Source organism: Phycodurus eques, chromosome 20 (genome assembly GCF_024500275.1).
Source record: "Phycodurus eques isolate BA_2022a chromosome 20, UOR_Pequ_1.1, whole genome shotgun sequence".
Classification (NCBI taxonomy): domain Eukaryota; kingdom Metazoa; phylum Chordata; class Actinopteri; order Syngnathiformes; family Syngnathidae; genus Phycodurus; species Phycodurus eques.
Genome location: NC_084544.1, coordinates 5,669,177 through 5,686,847, shown reverse-complemented (window position 1 = coordinate 5,686,847; position 17,671 = coordinate 5,669,177). Strand labels below are relative to the sequence as shown.

The 17,671-nt window shown below is 41.1% G+C and overlaps 1 protein-coding gene across 2 annotated transcripts in view; it reads right to left on the bottom strand.

Moving 5' to 3' along the window:
- Positions 1-17,671, bottom strand: part of dlgap3 (discs, large (Drosophila) homolog-associated protein 3) — an 85,349-nt gene that overhangs the window by 27,423 nt on the left and 40,255 nt on the right. For both annotated transcript variants that reach the window (XM_061665276.1, XM_061665277.1), the window contains one exon: positions 14,353-14,434. The gene's annotated coding sequence lies outside the window, so the exon portion shown is untranslated. The remainder of the gene's footprint in view (positions 1-14,352; positions 14,435-17,671) is intronic.

Here is a 17,671-nt window from a genome sequence, read left to right as displayed (position 1 = left end):
ATGAAAACTAGGTTGGTTGAAACAAAAGATGCGATCTTCCAAGTTGTGTATCACATCAGGAAGTAAATACCTTGAAATAAAAGCTAAAATTTTGATCTCTTGTGCCATATTCACATTTTGATGTCAAACCAAACATTTTTAGGTTGCAGCAAAAATAAAGGAATTGGCCTCACTGTTCCACTACATTCGGAGTGGAATGTAGATCATGCCGAACACGGAAGTAGTGGAGTGGAAGGGAAATGCAAATGAGTGCTAACGAGAAGAGAACTCATGGAACCACTCTGACACTTGATTACCTGTCTGACTCGCAGTAATGGAAAACAATGGAAGCATGATTAGTGTGTTTCCAACAGCAAAATTGCCAAAGTGGATGTCAGAGAGTGCACTTCCATTCTTTTTTTTTTTAGGCTCTCCTTTCATCAACGGATTTTTTTTTTGTTTTTTTGTTTTTCTTGTGTGAGCTCTCATGTGTGCAATGGGACTTATTATGATTTTTATGCCACACAACAAGCTGCGTGTGTGTGTGTGTGTGTGTGTGTGTGTGTGTGTGTGGGCACTTGTGTCACTCAGCCAGAGAGGATGTCCGTCACCATTCACTGCAGACAACTGAGCCCTCAGAGAAATATCCATAATCAGAGAAAAACAGTCACAAGAGGGACAATCTTTGCAAAAGTTTTGGAGGACTCTTGTCTCTGGTGAGTTGAGTGTGACTGAAAAATCTGTGGTAAACAGACGAGCAAGTCACTTGGAAAGCATTACCGCAGAGAGCATCTGGCTATGTTCTTACATGCATTTACATGTTCATTCAAATAATAATTATTTTTTCAATAAAGTAAGTAGCAAAGTTAGGCTAAAATATATTCAGCAGATCTTGTAACCACATTCTGACTTGTCATTTAACTGTCCTTGCATCCATGCCGGAACACCCAACACGCTCCTGTCATTTTGGATAAAGGGAGCGTGTTAGGGAGCAGGCTTATGTAAGATGAACAAAGTGGACAGTGAAGGATTTGCATCTATTCGGCAGGCAAATGTTTGCAAACAAACTGGAAACACACAGCTCATAATTGCACAAGCACCATTATGGCTTTTTTTTGTCGTTAAATGTCTGGACTGTCAATTACAAAATGACAGGGAGAGGTGCTCGCGTTTCAACAAAGAACCTCTTTTGCAGCTATCAAGCTGACGTGTACTTTGCAGGGAAGTTAGCACAGTGTAAGACCGTGCTTAGCAAAAGCAATACTCAAACACATCGAATACCTCATTCAATAATTAATACGAAACTGGAATATGCAAATATTTTGCAGCAGCAGCTCATGGCAATTAGCGTCAATGAGGTCATGGCACACTGATTTTTTTTCTTAATTTCGCTGTTGGTTGCCTTAAATACCGCTATAATCAAATATATGTTGAAATGCAATAGATCTAAAAGACAAAGTTTGCATCACTTCTTAGCTTTGTGGAATTTTACACAGTGGGTATTGCACGTCGACTCAACCCTGTTCCAATGCCAAGTTTTCATGATATAGAAATGAGAGCGAGATTTCAGTTACTATTATTTTCATTTGTTATTGAATATCTTTGCTTCATGGCATGTCTCTTTTTTTTTTGTGTGGCCTACTTCACTTTGTCTGATAGGCGCAATACAGTAGATTTACGTTCACGTTCACACCTACGGACAATTTAGAATCTTTTATGAAGCTAACGTGTATGTTTTTGGAATATGGGGTAATACTGAGGTAATGCTGAAAAAAAAACAAAAAACATGCAACATGGAAAACATGCAAACACCATACAGGAGCCGAGATTCCAACCCGACCCTTGGGCATGCGAGGCAGACAAAAATGCATAATATGTCTCCTGTAAGTTAAATAAACTGTCCTAATTGGTTGATTCGTGTGAGAGTAAATAAACTATAAAGCTGGTTGTGGGTGTTCACATGCTCAAAAATCTTGGCGTCAAGCTCGGCAAGCCCGATAAGTTTTGCTTGTCAGAGGAAGCTGATCTCTCTGATCAGACTAAGCAGCTTGTCATGGCACACTTCTCATCATCTAATTAACTAAAATCAGGCATAATCTGGTATTAGCTTGACCTGGTATAGCAAGCACTTTCTCTTATGGACACAGTGGTCTTAGTAGATGTTTTACTTCTCAAATTGGTCTTTGAACGTAAGCATCTGTAAGCATGCGACGTCACTCGAGTCCGAGGGCGTCGTCAAAGCGGAACCATTTGGGCTCATCACGTCGATGCTAACCTTTAATGGCCTTATCTTCTCAGCCAGCTGTGGCGAGACAGTAAAGCTGTGATTCAATACGATAACAGAACCTGTTATGAGATGAGTAAGAAAGTAGGGTTGGAAGAGGCGGGAGAACACATCGAAGATCAGAGGGAAACTTGTCGTTTGCTTGGCTGCTCGCTGACATTTGCTAAGTGAGAGGCGTTCCTATCGGCTGTAGTTTTTATTCAAGCCCTGATGAAAGTTGGCTATGTTTACCATGCTGAATTTGCAGTACTGAATTCATCCAAAGGTAATACTCAAGTCTTCAGTTGAAGGCGGTCCGTTTTTGGTCAGTCCTTACGACATTTCGAGGTTACCAACGGTACGTGGGGTAAGAGGATGTCATCACGCGGCACAGTTGCCAACATACGTACAATTTGTTTCGATTTGATTGTTTTATATTTATGGCCTTGATGTGTTTTTCAAACAACTACACTGAACAGAAATATACATGCAATGCTTTTGTTATTGCTCCTGTTTTTCATGAGCTGAACTCAAAGATTTCTCAAACATTGTTGACAAACCAGTTTAAGTCTGTGTTGGTGAACACCTCTCCTTTGTCAAAATGATGCATCCGTCTCATAGGGTTGGCATGTCAAGATGCATAATTATTGCTCAGGTGTGCCTTAGGTTGCCCACAATAAAAGGCCTCTCTAAAATGTGTAGTTTTCTGTATTGGCTATGACGTGTTCTGACTCGCATACAAATTCAGGATACGGAACTCCATCGTAAACTGACGACCCCCTATAGATTTCATTGGAAGAAAATGTAGATAGGTAGTAGAGGTAGAGATATAATAAGAAAAAAAAGAAAATTTGTTGAGATCAGTCTCCCATTGATCCGGAGAGCACTCATGCACAGTTTTTATGTACAACTTGATGCATAATGCAGTTCTAACTACTGTGCCCCTTTTGCACAGATGACCTGACAGATGAATAGCATCTGTCCTGAGACCAAGGTGAGCTCAACAGAAATCTGTCTGTCTGTCTAAAAAAAGAAAAAAAAGAAAAAGCATGTTTGCACGCAACCACGGCAAATATGACAGGATGGCTGGAAAACACTGTGGGTATGGAAAAGGTCAAGGGTTGTGGATCAATTGTGACAGGCCCACCGGGGTACGACCGCAGATGGCGCATAATCTCCCATTCCCTCTGAATAATGCAGCGACAATCCCACTCATGCACCTCACCTCTCAAAATCACTGTCAAAACATTCATTCCGACCTAGTTCCAATTAAAGTGATACGAAGATGAGATGAAATGAAACGCCACCGAACAAACACGAGATCGTTGTTACTCAAATAAGTGGAAGATTCATATTGACGTTCAGCCAACAGATGTGGCCATTTTTCATCGATATTACGTTGGGTAATCAAAATGCTTTGACCCAAAAACAAGCATGAAAGCAGAATGTCAAGTCACTTCGGGGCAAATTTTGTTGGGAACTACAATAGGTGACCAAAAGTGCCTTCCAGCAACAATAATGATAGTGCAAACACAAATGCTTCTACAAACACGAGAGGCATATACACACACAAAAAAAGAGGACAACGGATGAGCCTCAGTGCCTTTCAATTACTGTCCCCTCAAACCTGATGCACATCCAGCTCTCTTGTGAGATGAAGCTGTGAAATTGAATTGCCGAGCGCGTCTCTTACAAACAAAGCAGCTCGCCTGCAACCTTGGCGCTAACGAAGGGAAAGGTCCGGCACCGTGACGGTAGCAGCGCATCGTGGCAAGTCAGCCAACAGATGGATAAGAAAACAAATCATGGACTTGAAATCAAGAGAACGAAAAGGCAGTGAAGCGATTAAATGAACAAGGAAGCTAGAAGGTGTCTGCATGGTTTGACAGGTGGTAGCTTGATAGTTTGAGGGGCTGACTTAAGTGAAAACCTTCGAGTGAGAATTACTGATAAATGTACTATCTATCTATTCATGGTACTTATGAGAGCGGTCTGAATTATTGAACTTAACTCATCAGCCTAGCAACCATTGTTTCCCTTTTCTATTGCTCCAGGAACAGTTTGAGAAACATTTATTTGATGAATTCTGCAATTTTTATGATCACAGCACACTGGGGTGATTTGGGGAGGCAGGCAAGCATTGTTCAGACGTCACCGTTAATTCAAATCGGAGTGCTGCATAGGAGTGCTGGAAGACAAGAATTAAGAATGAGGGGAAATATCTGTTTTGGGTGTTGAAAATACACATGCCACTACTAAAAACTTAAATAAATGTAACTTTTAATTAATTAAATTAATTTTAATTAATTAAAAATAACAGCTCGACACTGAACAGTGTGCGCCGTACAGAAAATGGATGCATTGATAATTCGCATATCTTTTGAACAGTTTGGCACAAGTCAACTTTATGAGCGGAGTTTTCAAACTTACTTCGTCTCACTCACGCATAGCTTTGTCTCTGCTAGCTTAATCCTAACACATCATACAGAACGCCATAGATGAGCTAAGGGAATAGCCTCAATGTCATAGTATAAACCTTTAAATAAGAATATTCAAACACAAATGGCGTGGCAACATATGAATAAATTGTTATATTTGAGTGAAATTTAGACCGTGTCTTATGTGTTTTCAAACAATATTTGATTCTGTGTAAAAATTGTATTTGAGTGAAACCTCTTCTATGTTCAGTGAAAGTTTGAGTTTTTAACAATATGTTATGAAAATAAAACATCTTCCTTTGAATCCAAAGACTTAATGACAATATCAAGTATCGGTACTCCTCATTGGCGAGTACTCATATGTAAGTAGTCATACTCGGTCTGGAAAAAACGTGGTACTGGTCCATCCGTAGTATTAAATAATAAGAACTCTCATGATAGTAAGGTCTCAGTCTCACTGTAGAAGCCCATTCAGTCCCAGTTCTGGCATGAGTGCATTTATATTTGGGTATGAGACCGTGCACGCATGAGTAGCCCAAAGGTGCGGACAGTCTGCGTAGCCGGTGCCCACGACAACCCCGATGCCCCCGGGCCCACAGTTGGTGCTCCAGTTTTACAGGCGAACACATATGGGATGCCTTTATTATTCATACGGTGGGAGATGGAGTCTTGGAGCTTTTGATGGGGAGGATCAGGTGGACGTGTCACTTCCTGGTGGAAAAATATTTGTTTACGGTCTTAGGTTGGAAGGGCTGTTTGTTTTTGATGAAAAATAGATTACATAATTCATCAGATGACCTCCAATCTGCACATACACACAAACACACGCAGTTTCCTTCCCACTACTTGAACATGAGTTTCGACAAGCAGATAGGAGTCGGTAGTGAATTACAGTCCATTAAAACTGTGCTCCAACCGAAACCCGAGAGTCCTATGCAGAGGGATGACATGACAGGAAAAGGGCGGGATGAGACTTCGGGACAAAATCGAATGAGGAGAAAGCAGATGGGGAGTGTAATGGAGAGACAGATGAGGGGAAAACAAGGAGATTGGAGAACAGCGAGAGAAAATAAAATCAAGTTGAAATATCGGTGGTGTTCTGTATGAGGTGAAATTGGGTGAGTGAAATTTTTGCTTGCTTGCCACATCCACTAAGGAGGTAAGGTGAAGGTGATGTAAAAACCGCTTCGCCAAGTGGATAAAGAAGAACATATTCAATATTGGCGAGGATGCATATGAAACAACCGAATAAATCAATCATTACAAAATGTCTTTTTGTTTTACTTTTTAAGAAGACTCCCTATTTTGAAAAGTTTTGTTTTTTTGTTCACATCCAACCCACTCCATATCCCGTATCCTCATCTTCCGTCTGTTCCGTTCCCCAGGTTTACGGTTTCACGGAAGAGCTGACATCACATTTGTCACGGCCTTTAATCAAACGTCACAATCGCTTCGCAGAACCAGGTATGCGCACGCCTGTGTCAGCACAATGCCATCGCCGCTCGTGATAGGATCACAACATTAGCTCCGTGAGAAAGGATTTTAGGGAATCTCAAGTGGATAATGAATATGGAGGTTAAAATAAGAAGCTGGATTTAATTATGAAACAAAAGACTGTGAAAAGAAAGGGCAAACCCTAACCCTCCGTGGGACAGATGAGGACGAAAAAGGATGCGAAGCGGCAACGTCCACAGGCGTGCATGGGGGGTGTGGCGGCGAAGCCAGGGATAATCCTTGTCTCCCATTGATCCCATTGTCTACTGTTTCCAAACCAGTTATTGTCAGCTGCAGCCACATGAAAGAGAGTTAATGAGGGAAGAAGAGCTTTGGAGTGTCTCAGCGCAGTCGGGGGAATGGAGATAAGAACAGAAGTAGGGGTGGAATGAGGACTACTATATGAAGAGAAGTTTGCTGGTGCAAGGGGAAAGAATGTAAAATATGTGAGAAAAGAGACGGTATTGGGGGAAAGCGACACACTGATTCACTTTGAAATTATTTCCCCCTTACTTTTAGAGAAAATGTTTTTTTTTTTTTTTAAATGTAACATTAAAAGCTTTTCAATCAGTGGCCCTCTGGTACAGCATTCCTCTCTATTGAAAGTATAAACAAATCAACAACACTGATGTGTCATGTACAGTATACATGCAGTATGACACATTTTTTATGCTCAAGTCTAAACAGTGAAAGCAGCTGAGTGAGCTGTTAATGCTAAACTAAGAATACGACACAGGCATTTCTAAATTGAACACAGTTCCCGCGTGTGTTTTACAGGTAATACTACACAATATGATTTTGTCATATTACAACAAAGATTAAGGATTACACCACACATTACACATCCAATTTCCTAACCCTGCCACAATATACTGTACTACTAGGCTAATGGTGGGTGTAGTTTTTCTTACCATGACGACCAGGGGGAGAAATGGGAAGGAATTTTCAGAAATAGGAAGTTAACAAAAGCACTTAAAAATAAAATTTTCCATAATAGCTCCCCTTTCATTGCAGCTACATTTTGTATTGGCCCATAACTAATGCATTGTTCTATGAAAACAGAGAGTAGAGAGGGTAAGCTACGTAAGTGAAAGCTTCTGGGTGGTGACATTGTTGCTAGCGGCAACAGTAACAATACTAGAAGCTTGAAGGCTCATCTCTAGAGAAACTAATTTGTATGATAATTCTTGCAATATTGCTTACTGAGTGATGCATTCGTTGCGATATGACAAAATGATCTTTTCTTCCCCACCCTCACATTAGTCTCTGTGGTTGTGTACTCACAAAAAAAAAAATCTAAATAGAGTACATTTTGCCCAGTGAAGGTTATTCGTATCAGTCTGCTTTTCGCTCAAGGCTGTAGGTCGCTCTCACCATGGCAACCAAACCATCAACATGGCATTTGTACCCCTAGCCAAGTCATATACTGCCTGGCCATTCCAACATATAGTATACAACATCTAGTCGAGGTGTGTCAGTCAGTGATGCAGCGTCTCATTTCCCAGTGAGAAAACATCATTAATAAAAGATCAACTGAGTGTGTACTCATGCTCGCTGTGTCTCTCGTGGTTTGCTGACATCACTCCTCATACTCTCAAAGCACTAACATTCGCAGCATGTCCCTGTACGGAGTCTGTACTTTGTTTCCTCAAACTTTTTTTTTTTTGCACTCCTGTTTACTTCAATGAAATATTATTCCCTATACATAACTGTGTAGCCTGAGTTACTGATGCCACGTGTGCAATGGTTAGAGTGCGTTGTCGTAAAGATGTCCAACAAGACGCATGGTGGTATCGCCGATCAGCCTTTATGCGAAAATTGGTTGGATTAGCCACTGTGCTCCTTGTTGTATTCAGCAACATTTGTGTGTTTATATAAGCCACCTTTAGTCATTACTTGTTGTTTCCCCCTAAAACGTACATATTTATTTGATGTGATGTGTTCAAGGTGATTAGCCAGATACTTTACTCATCCCATGAGGGAAATTCGATTGTCACAGTCGCAATAGTCACATATACACACTTGTATTAATAATATATAAACAAGCAACAAATTAAAAAGAAATACAAATGCAGCATTGAGGAAGCTTGAAAAGCAACCCCCCCAAAAAAAAACCCCCGATAAGATTAAGATCCGGCATGTTGGTAAAAAATTATGGCATCGAGATTATGGGCCCTATTTTTAGTGAAAGACATAAATTCGGTACAGCGGGCGGCGCAACTGTGCACCAGGGCGGGTAGACCGGTGTTGGTCATTTCCTAGACCAGTGCAGCCACACAGGATGCCGCCCTGGGCTGCTGCCTATATCGCCCATATCAGGAACCGCGGCTGAACACGCACAGCGAGCCTTGCGCTTGCACGAAAATCAGGATACGCACATGCGCCGTCTATGAAAACGGAGCCCTAATAGTTTGATGAACAGAATAACTACATCAAGATTTTTCTGAACTCAAAGTGTGTGTACATGTGTGTACATGTGTGTGTGTGTGTGTGTGTGTGTGTGGCAACCACATGTTATTTCAGCTGTGAGAGGCAGGGAGTAAGAGGCTGTGGATGGCTCAAATTTTCAACTGCCCTCAATTCCTCCTGGACACAGAACACACACACACACACACACACACACACAAAGTCAATTTTTCCTCCAGGTTTCACAGCAACACCTTTTTATTTCACCATCGTTTTTGTTCCCAGGGGATGTGTTTTAGGTTCAAATCCTCTCATTACCTGCACTGACTGAGTCACAACTGAGAATGAAATGCGGCAAGGAAAACTGCAAGCAGAAGAACCGATGAGGCGATTACAACACATAGAGCGGGATGCGGTTTTCTTTTTTTCAGGCCTTCGTCGCGTGTGATTGTGTGCGAGATGGTGTTGCAGGAATGACAAATCGGACATTGGAGAAATAGAAATCTTGGGGAGTTTTCACCTTCCCTGGAACAAGTCCATGCTGCGTCCTCGCCGCTGGCTCATGATCAATCAAAGGGTGTGTGAGGACGGAGGGGAGAAAAGACAACTTGGTCTTAGTCAGCAGACGCATCGCTGAGTGTGTCAACATGTAGTATACACGCACATTTCCTAGTCTTTACTCTGTTTAAATCCTTTATGGACGCTCTCAACGCACTCATCAGTGTATTAAGAAAGCCCCATTAAAACAGGATCCCTCGGAACACCATTGTTGGTTGACTATGAGCTAGCAAAATATAAAAAGACTTCTTGGTGGGATTAGTGCTAATCTGGAGTTGCAATACATATCATCCTCAAATGCAATTTAATTGGAAGAATCATTAGTGACAGCTTTATGATCCACATAAACACAAACAAGTCATCTGAGCATGGCAAAAACCACGTCACTTATGTATATTGTATATGTATATTTGTATATATATATATATATATATATATATATATATATATATATATATATTTATTTGTTTGGCCGACATCCCGCGTTCTGATATTGGTAGTGGTTAAGATTAAAATTATCCAAATTTTGAAAGTAAAAAGTACTGGTGGACTCATTTGTGTAATGTGGAGGTATCAGGGCACATAATAGCAAAGAAGGGCCTGGCTGAGATATACATTTGGGCCATCTTTGCTCGCCTGGAGCGCCACCGCACTGATTAAGCTTACAAGCTCGTCTAAATATTGACATTTCACGTTCTATTGAGTCTGTGTAGTCACATGCATTATTATTTCAAAAGTGAAATATATCATTACTGACTAACCTCTTGTGACAACACATTTACTATAGCAAATCAACCATATCCTGGCGTAAATTTGCATCATAAGCCAACTATGAAATTCCAATAAAAGAGCAAAATAAACTATTCTGCCTTTACACAGATTTTAGTGCTTGTGAGACAGATACTCATTTAACACGAAGGAGCAACACATGCAGATGGCTAATATAGCAATACTCACAGGCATATATTCTTTATCCTTTGCAAAGAACAACTAATATCACTGCGGCTTACTGAGCAGCCGAGATCGTTTCTGTCTGTATTATGCTACCCCCAGGTGGCCAAGAAGAAGCAGCACAAAACTCATTGAAATATCATGATGCACAATACTCACAGGCATATATTCTTTATCCTCTGCGAAGACTGATTAATATTACAACGGCTTCCTGAGGTGGGTCGTCTCTATGTACTGTATATCCATATGTCCTGGTGGCTAAGGCGAACACACCAGAAAGAGCAGCACAATGTCCGTTGAATTGTAGCAGAAAAATGTGTGGGGAAAGCTCTTGGATCAGCAGTGTTATTCCTTCACGTAATTGGCCAGAGTGACCGACCAGCTGAAATTGGTTGGTGTCACTATGCAGAATGGAAGATTTGATCTGTCTCCATCTGTAAAGTAAGAAAAGTGGGTGTCCATGCAGGTATGTACAAGTGTGTTTTGGTTGGAAGTGATGAGATGCGGCTACAAGATCTATGCTGCTGTCTAATTATCCGCACGTGATAGATGGCTTTGATTAAAGCACGTGAAGGCCGAGACAGTCGGCGCCTGCCTCTTTTCCCCTCTGCACCTCTTTTTGTTGCAACCCTCCTTGATGATTTGGGACTGGAGTAGTTCAGAAAAGATGAGCTCTCACTTCAACACTGATAAAAGATATCCATAAATCATCATGAGGTAGCGAGAGAAGACGGCTGTGAGAAAGAATTGCACAGAAAAGATGGACAGCTCGAGAGAAGCAACACTGGTGTTTACAGAAAACTAGTTTTGATTTCAAAACTGAACAGCAGATTCAATATTCACATTTTCTAGGATGATTTTTCATTTCTCATTTGATCACAGCTGACTGTGATCATGCAAAAATGACAAACATGCTTGAGGAGGTTGGCATACATAAAGGAATATTTCTCAACACACCTGTAGAAGTGTCCTTGAGCAAGACATTCACTCCCTGATGACTCCTGATGAGTTTTTTATTCTTTACTTGGATTTAAATTGAAAACATTTTGGGCTTTCCCTGCACTCTTATACACACACACACACACACACACACACACACACACATCTATACAGACAGATTAACAGTATTAGTAGAAAACAGAGGGCGAAGAAGAAACATTATGCATAGAGAATGCAGAATACACTAAGGTACCTGTAGACATTTGCTACAGTACTGAATATAATTGCAACAGGATCTTGTTTCTGTTTTTTCAATTTTTAACAACACAACATAAAATATAATATTGCATAATTTTGAAAGTCACAAACATTTATTACATTGGCCTTTATGCTATCTCTTTATTGTATCTGTCGCGGTGCAAAAAAAAAGAGACCAATAGATTTAGTTTTTCTTTTTTTTTAATGTAGCCAGAAAGCAAATACAGCACATTTTAACCTCAAAACGACCGACACATCACACTGAATTGAACCTAACCATTATTTTGAACAAAACAAAATCAACAACAATTGGCACTGTGCAGTTGAAAAAGAAAACATGCAGGATGGCGACAACAGGGAAAACAATTTCCAGCCCAATTCTCTTATCTACAACTGATAAGCTGCACTGAACAAAGGAGGAACACAATTGATAACTTTTATTCCTACTAGCTGAGTTACGTCTCCTTCATCATAATTGTAGTGTTCAACAATCAACATACTAATGTGCCTCCCAATGGGATCCTTCTAAGGCTACAGTTAAGTCTTCTCTACGTGAAACCACATGCTTGAAGTACAGTGATTGTACAGGAACCCATGAATGCTCAAATGCTGGACTTCCATGTTGTAGTCGTTCACTTTCTTTTTTCAATCATAAGATCATTCAAGAGTAATTTCAGCATCCAACATCTAGACTGCATGTTATGTGCTGAGGATGATTTGTCAATTTTGCGGCAGTTTGAGGGCCCATTTGCAGCAGTCATTTGGAATAATAACAGCAGTTTACCTAATGATTTATTTATTTTTTTTGCTCAGTAATTAGGAAAGGTGTGTAATTGCTCTGGCACAGGATAATATGGGATAAAGATTTTTAAAATGACCCCAGGAATATTTGCACTGATTGGCTTGGCAAGTGATCACACTCAATCACAATGAGACAATATGCTACGGGCCTCCAGAAAAGACTTTTTCTTACCCACGACAAGGTCTTATGCCTGGATGAGACCACAAGATGAATTTGGTCTTTCAGGATGGCACTATGTCAGACTACTGCCAAAAAATCCTGCCGTGTCACAGTCAGAGCAAATAGCAACACTACACGACATATTTTTTTCGGTACTGTATCTCCGTATCCTGTCTTTTACGATCATTGGGCTAATCTTGTCAAATAACCTGATGCATGTTTAGATTATTTAAATGTTTTTTTCTAGTCAACTCTTTTTCTCACTTTTCAAAGTTTGCATCATCATTTACTTTTGAGCTGTTTGCAAGTACCCAGTGACTGTAAATTGAACTTTTCAATCGCTAGCAAATATGACTAGTTCTTTAATCTATCTTGAATCATATCAAACATAATTATCCAACAACAAAATTATGGCTAGTAAAAATGCTGAGTGGCTAGCAAATCTGGGAAACCATTAGCCACAGTGGCTGGTGAGCAAAAAAATTAAAGTCAAGCACTGATGCCATGTTTGGTGAGAAGTACATTTGGTAGCCGGGCCTTCAGTGGGGATGTAGCTGACTTAATCCCCCTCTTAATACCACCACTCTCATGATTTAATTATAGAAACCAACTGACCATCCAATCAGAAGATCGAAAATTCCTGAAGTTGCTTGTTGATTGTTCAAAGAGACGGTTCCAATAATAATATAGTTTAAGTTACGGTTGAAGGCCCTGGGCATCTTAGACAAGGCTGCATATAGAGACTAAATTTGATTTGATTTGGGGGAAAATAAATAAATAAATCACACGTACTGGAAGCAATGCAGGCAAGAGAAATGCTATGAAATGAAGATAATACACTGTTGGGAATAAGTTAATGCAATTTCATGGAAAGAAATATAAGAATTTAGGAAGTGCTCTGATAGTGTTTAGGCCTGCAGTGAAGGCCTTCCTGGCCAGCCACCACTGATGTTGAGGTAGGGCAAACCATTGCTTAAGTGGATCACACTCATTATGCTGGAATCCAATCAAATAGTGACAAAGTGTTTAATTTTTTTTATGTTTTCCCATTAAATTCGAGTTAGAGATGAACTGATTGACCCTGCCTCTCGCCCGAAGATAGCTGGGATAGGCTCCAGCATGCACGCAACCCTTGTGAGGATAAAGCGGTGCAGAAAATGGATGGATGGATGAACTGATTGGAAAGAGGATGGTGTCATCATCTCTCGATCCAACGTATAATAAATATCTCCTATCATGATGCTCCATTATGTATGACTGCTTACAAAACAAGAATCACCATGACTTGCACTCTATCTGACAGCAATGACAGAAAAATGACACATCACTGTAGCAACAAAAGAGAGAGAGGGAAAAAGGCATCTTGAGTTGAAAAGGGCTCCAGTGAGAGAATGTTGGTTTCTCTGAACGGCTGTGTTCTTATGAAGCCATCTATATTGCTGTATTTGAGTGTATGTTTCACATCTCTATGTTGACTGATATAAGCCCTCCTGAAAATCTGTATGATTGACTCAGTGGGGAACGCAAATGAATGCACTAAATTATACCAGCCGATAGTTCCAGTGTGCTTCCAGGCACTAGATTGCCATGATCTGACGTCACAAAAAGGCTCTGTAGCAGAGAAAAAGGAGGAGACTTATGGCTAAGAATAGCGGCACAACCTCGGGCCCGCCTGCTATTTTTTTTTCAATTTACTACCGCGCCAGCGCCAACTTGTCAGACATGATTCTCTTTTTTTCTCCATCAACTGTGGCCGTTCAAGTGTCCATGATGTGCAGCCAACGTTGTGCCAGCCTCGCTGCCCCGAAGGGAAGAATAACCAAAGTATGGCCAGTTTCAAAACAGAAAGCGACAGAGGACAACAAGTCTGTTTCACACCGAAAACGCAAAAAACTGAGGAGAGTGAGTGGCATGCACTTTCTTAGAGCTACTTCACTGACTGTGGGTTAATCCTTGAAAGGTCCCACCGGGCTCTCTCGCATACTCCTCCAGGGGATACATTTCAAGGACACGTAGGCAGAAGTGGGATTTATATGAGCTAGGTGACGACTAGCGGCGGGAATGACACTTGAGCGCCTGTGTGCATGTGCATGGAGGCTACTTACCACAATCTCATCGGGAAACGGTGCTCCATGTTTTGGGGGGAAGAAACAGCCAGCTTTATAATTTGCGCTCACAGTCCCTTTGCTATAAAAAGAGAGAGGAAAAAAAAGACAGATCAGGGAAGGTGCACATAAGCCAATACGTGCCTACAGAGCATTTCACGCTCTGTAATGGTAAATGCACACCTTGCTAGGTAGCCTGACCTGTAAATGGGTCCCTAGTGTTGTCTGAAAATCTACTGTGTTATGAAACCCACCCCCCCCCCCCCCCCCCCTTCCCTTGACTGTCTGCTTACAGTTGTAGCATCCCTCTCCAGAAGTAATAAAAAGGAGGGATGATCAGAGAAAATTATGTGCATAGGGAGTGTAAGTATGGGGCCATACTACAGGGCGACATTAGTGATGGTAAGGAGACAGAAATAAGGGGATGTGGGGGAAGGGGGGAATAAGTATGTGCATGTTGTATTCAATTACCTTCCTAGTGTGTAAAACATATGATTTAGCTAATCTGATAAATTAAAAAAACAACCTGTATTGGTGATTGCTAAACGCCGCTAAGAAGATTGCAGTTCTGTATTACAGCATCTCACAAAAGTGAGTATACCCATCACATTTGTTTTCATTATATCTTTTACTTTGAAGAAATGACACTTTGCTTCAAAGTGTACAGCTTGTATTGCAGTGTAAATTTTCTGACCCCTGAAACTAACTCAACACACAGCCATTAATATCTACACTGCTTGCAACAAAAGTGAGTGCACACCTAAGTGAAAATTAGACCCCTCCCTGGTGTCACGTGATTTGTTAATGTTTCAAGGTCTCAGGTGCGAATGGGGAGCAGGTGTGGTAAATTTGGTGTTATCACTCTTACATTTGCTCATACGGGTCACTGTTACTTCACTATGGCATCTCAAAAAACGTGAGGGGTGTACTCACTTTCGTGAGGTACTGTATCTACCTATCAGTATAAGTAGATAGCATAGTAGGTAGTTCTCTGGGCGTTTGATTTCATCTCTCTGTTTATAGTTATGTCTGACACACGCCCTTTGTCAGTGAGGACTTGCGTCTCCATGGTAACAGGGGCCCGTGTACACACACTATCGCTGGTCTAAAAGCTGACTCTGGTACAATTACCAATAAATAATCTTGCGCTGAGAAAGTTGTGTCGGTGAGGTCAAAAGGCTGATCGCTTAATATTGAACGGGCTTTGATACGCGTTGCGCGGCATGAAGCGCACACGTGTCAGGCGGGCCGCGGCAGATGCTCGCATTGATTTGCTGGAGTTTGTGTGTGTGTGTGTGTGTGTAGTCGTGTGAGTGTGTGTGAGTGTGAGTGATATGTTGCTAGCTAGCTGCAGAGATAATTAGAACACAACTCTTTTGCTGTCCCTGCAGGCCACTGATCCAGCTGCGTTCATCTAATATAGGTCAGCAGTGACAAAGCCGTCTGCGTGGACACTGATCAGCTTGGCTGGCACCCTGGTACACAAATAATACTGTTGCGTACATAGTCAACTATATCTGTCTGACACCGGCAGACATTTATGCTATTCAATACACGGCAGACGCCACAGAAAAAGACGAGAATACAGTCCACTAAACCAGCGTGAATTGTTTCTATTTTCTTTAACATCAGTAATACCATGGTGTTTCCATGACAATAAATACTGTATGTATGCCATACCCAAAGGTGCATACGTTGATGGTTTTTAATCTGATAATCCTGTCACATTTGCCCCTGCAGAGTGAAACGTTTGCATAACAAAGGCACTGGAAAAGGTGCGCGTCTCATATTTGTTAATGAATCAAACAGATGGGCTTAAAAGAACTCGAAGGAGCAAAGCATTGCACCCGATGATTTTGCATTACAGTGCGGGTGTTAAAAAAAATTGACATCAATTTGACAAATGAATATCCGAGTTGCCACATGACTGAGGTAAACAAAATGAAATATATTCATCCAAAATTTTAACAACATATTCCAACGGCTATCAATTGTTTAACCAAATATTTAATATGCGCACAGCCTCGCACATTTTCCTTTTAGCCTTCCTCTTTGAATTTGTTTGTGCCATGTCCAAAAATATAATTTCCAATTGGTGTACAGTATTGTACAGTACTGTGCCAGCGGTCTATAGGCATTTGTTTTGTATTCATATTACTGTATTTACTTGTCATACCAGACTTCCAAATTGATAGGTGACAATTGTCTTATATGCTAAATACAATGATATATATTTTTTTGTAATCTCCTGCATGCCCACACAGGATGAATGCAGTTCATCTGGGCCAAATCACAGCAACCGAGGCAAGAACTGCATCTGCTACGGTGACTGATGGCCTCAACTGGACTGCAGCCAAGCTGGGTGGCGACGAGACAGCCAAGTTTGGAGAGAGAGGAAAGTAATTATCTTCTCTATTCTTCTGTCTGTCGGTCATCATGTCAAAGTACCACCGAGTAACACTACAGCAAGTATACTTCAACCCCCTCAAGTGCTTGTGCCACCCTACTCTCCAGATAACTCATCAGAAAATAACCGTTATGTGCTATGAGCTGATGGGGCAATAATCCGGTGTAAATCACATGAACAACGAGTGGCCTTTGTAATGGTTTGATTGCGGAAGGGCGGAGAGCGGGCATAATGTCGCATTGCGGGAGATTCACGCAATTATTCGCCGCTTCTTTGGGCCAGAACAGCGCGAAGCCAAGCTAGAGGGGTCAAGCGGGGCTTAAAGCTGTGGGTATTTATACAAATAAAATCAATATTTAATGGTCTCCTTCAGTACTGACTCTCTCTCTCTCTTTATCTCCTACTCCAACATGACGCTGCAGTGAGGGCCAGACATGCGCCAAGGATTCCCCACAAGTCTGAGCACTAAATCCAGTTCATACTAGGCCAGGGTAGGAGCGGTTTGATCGGACCACTGCAGTCAGGAACCATTTGTCTGGTTTCTGTCCAACACACAGTACATTTTAAGGGGAATATCTAAAGCTCACAAACTCGCTAACACTTGCACATTCGGTCAATCAAAGCGAGTACAGAAGGATTTTAATCGCATTAATGTGTTATCACACAGACTGGAGTATCTTCACTTGTAGACTGTGTGCACATGAGTCATGTCTTTGAACTGAAGATTTTTCCCCCTCACTTTCCAAATATTCTCTGTCAAGGCGCCCTCAAATTGGAATTAAATCCCTCTATGTCCTTCTACAAGTCAAATTTAACTTATAGAGTGACTTAGATGTTTACTATATTCAAGCACTTGAGGGAAAATATGTTTCTTCATGAATTAAGCACGTTTTTCATCCTTATTGGAGGACA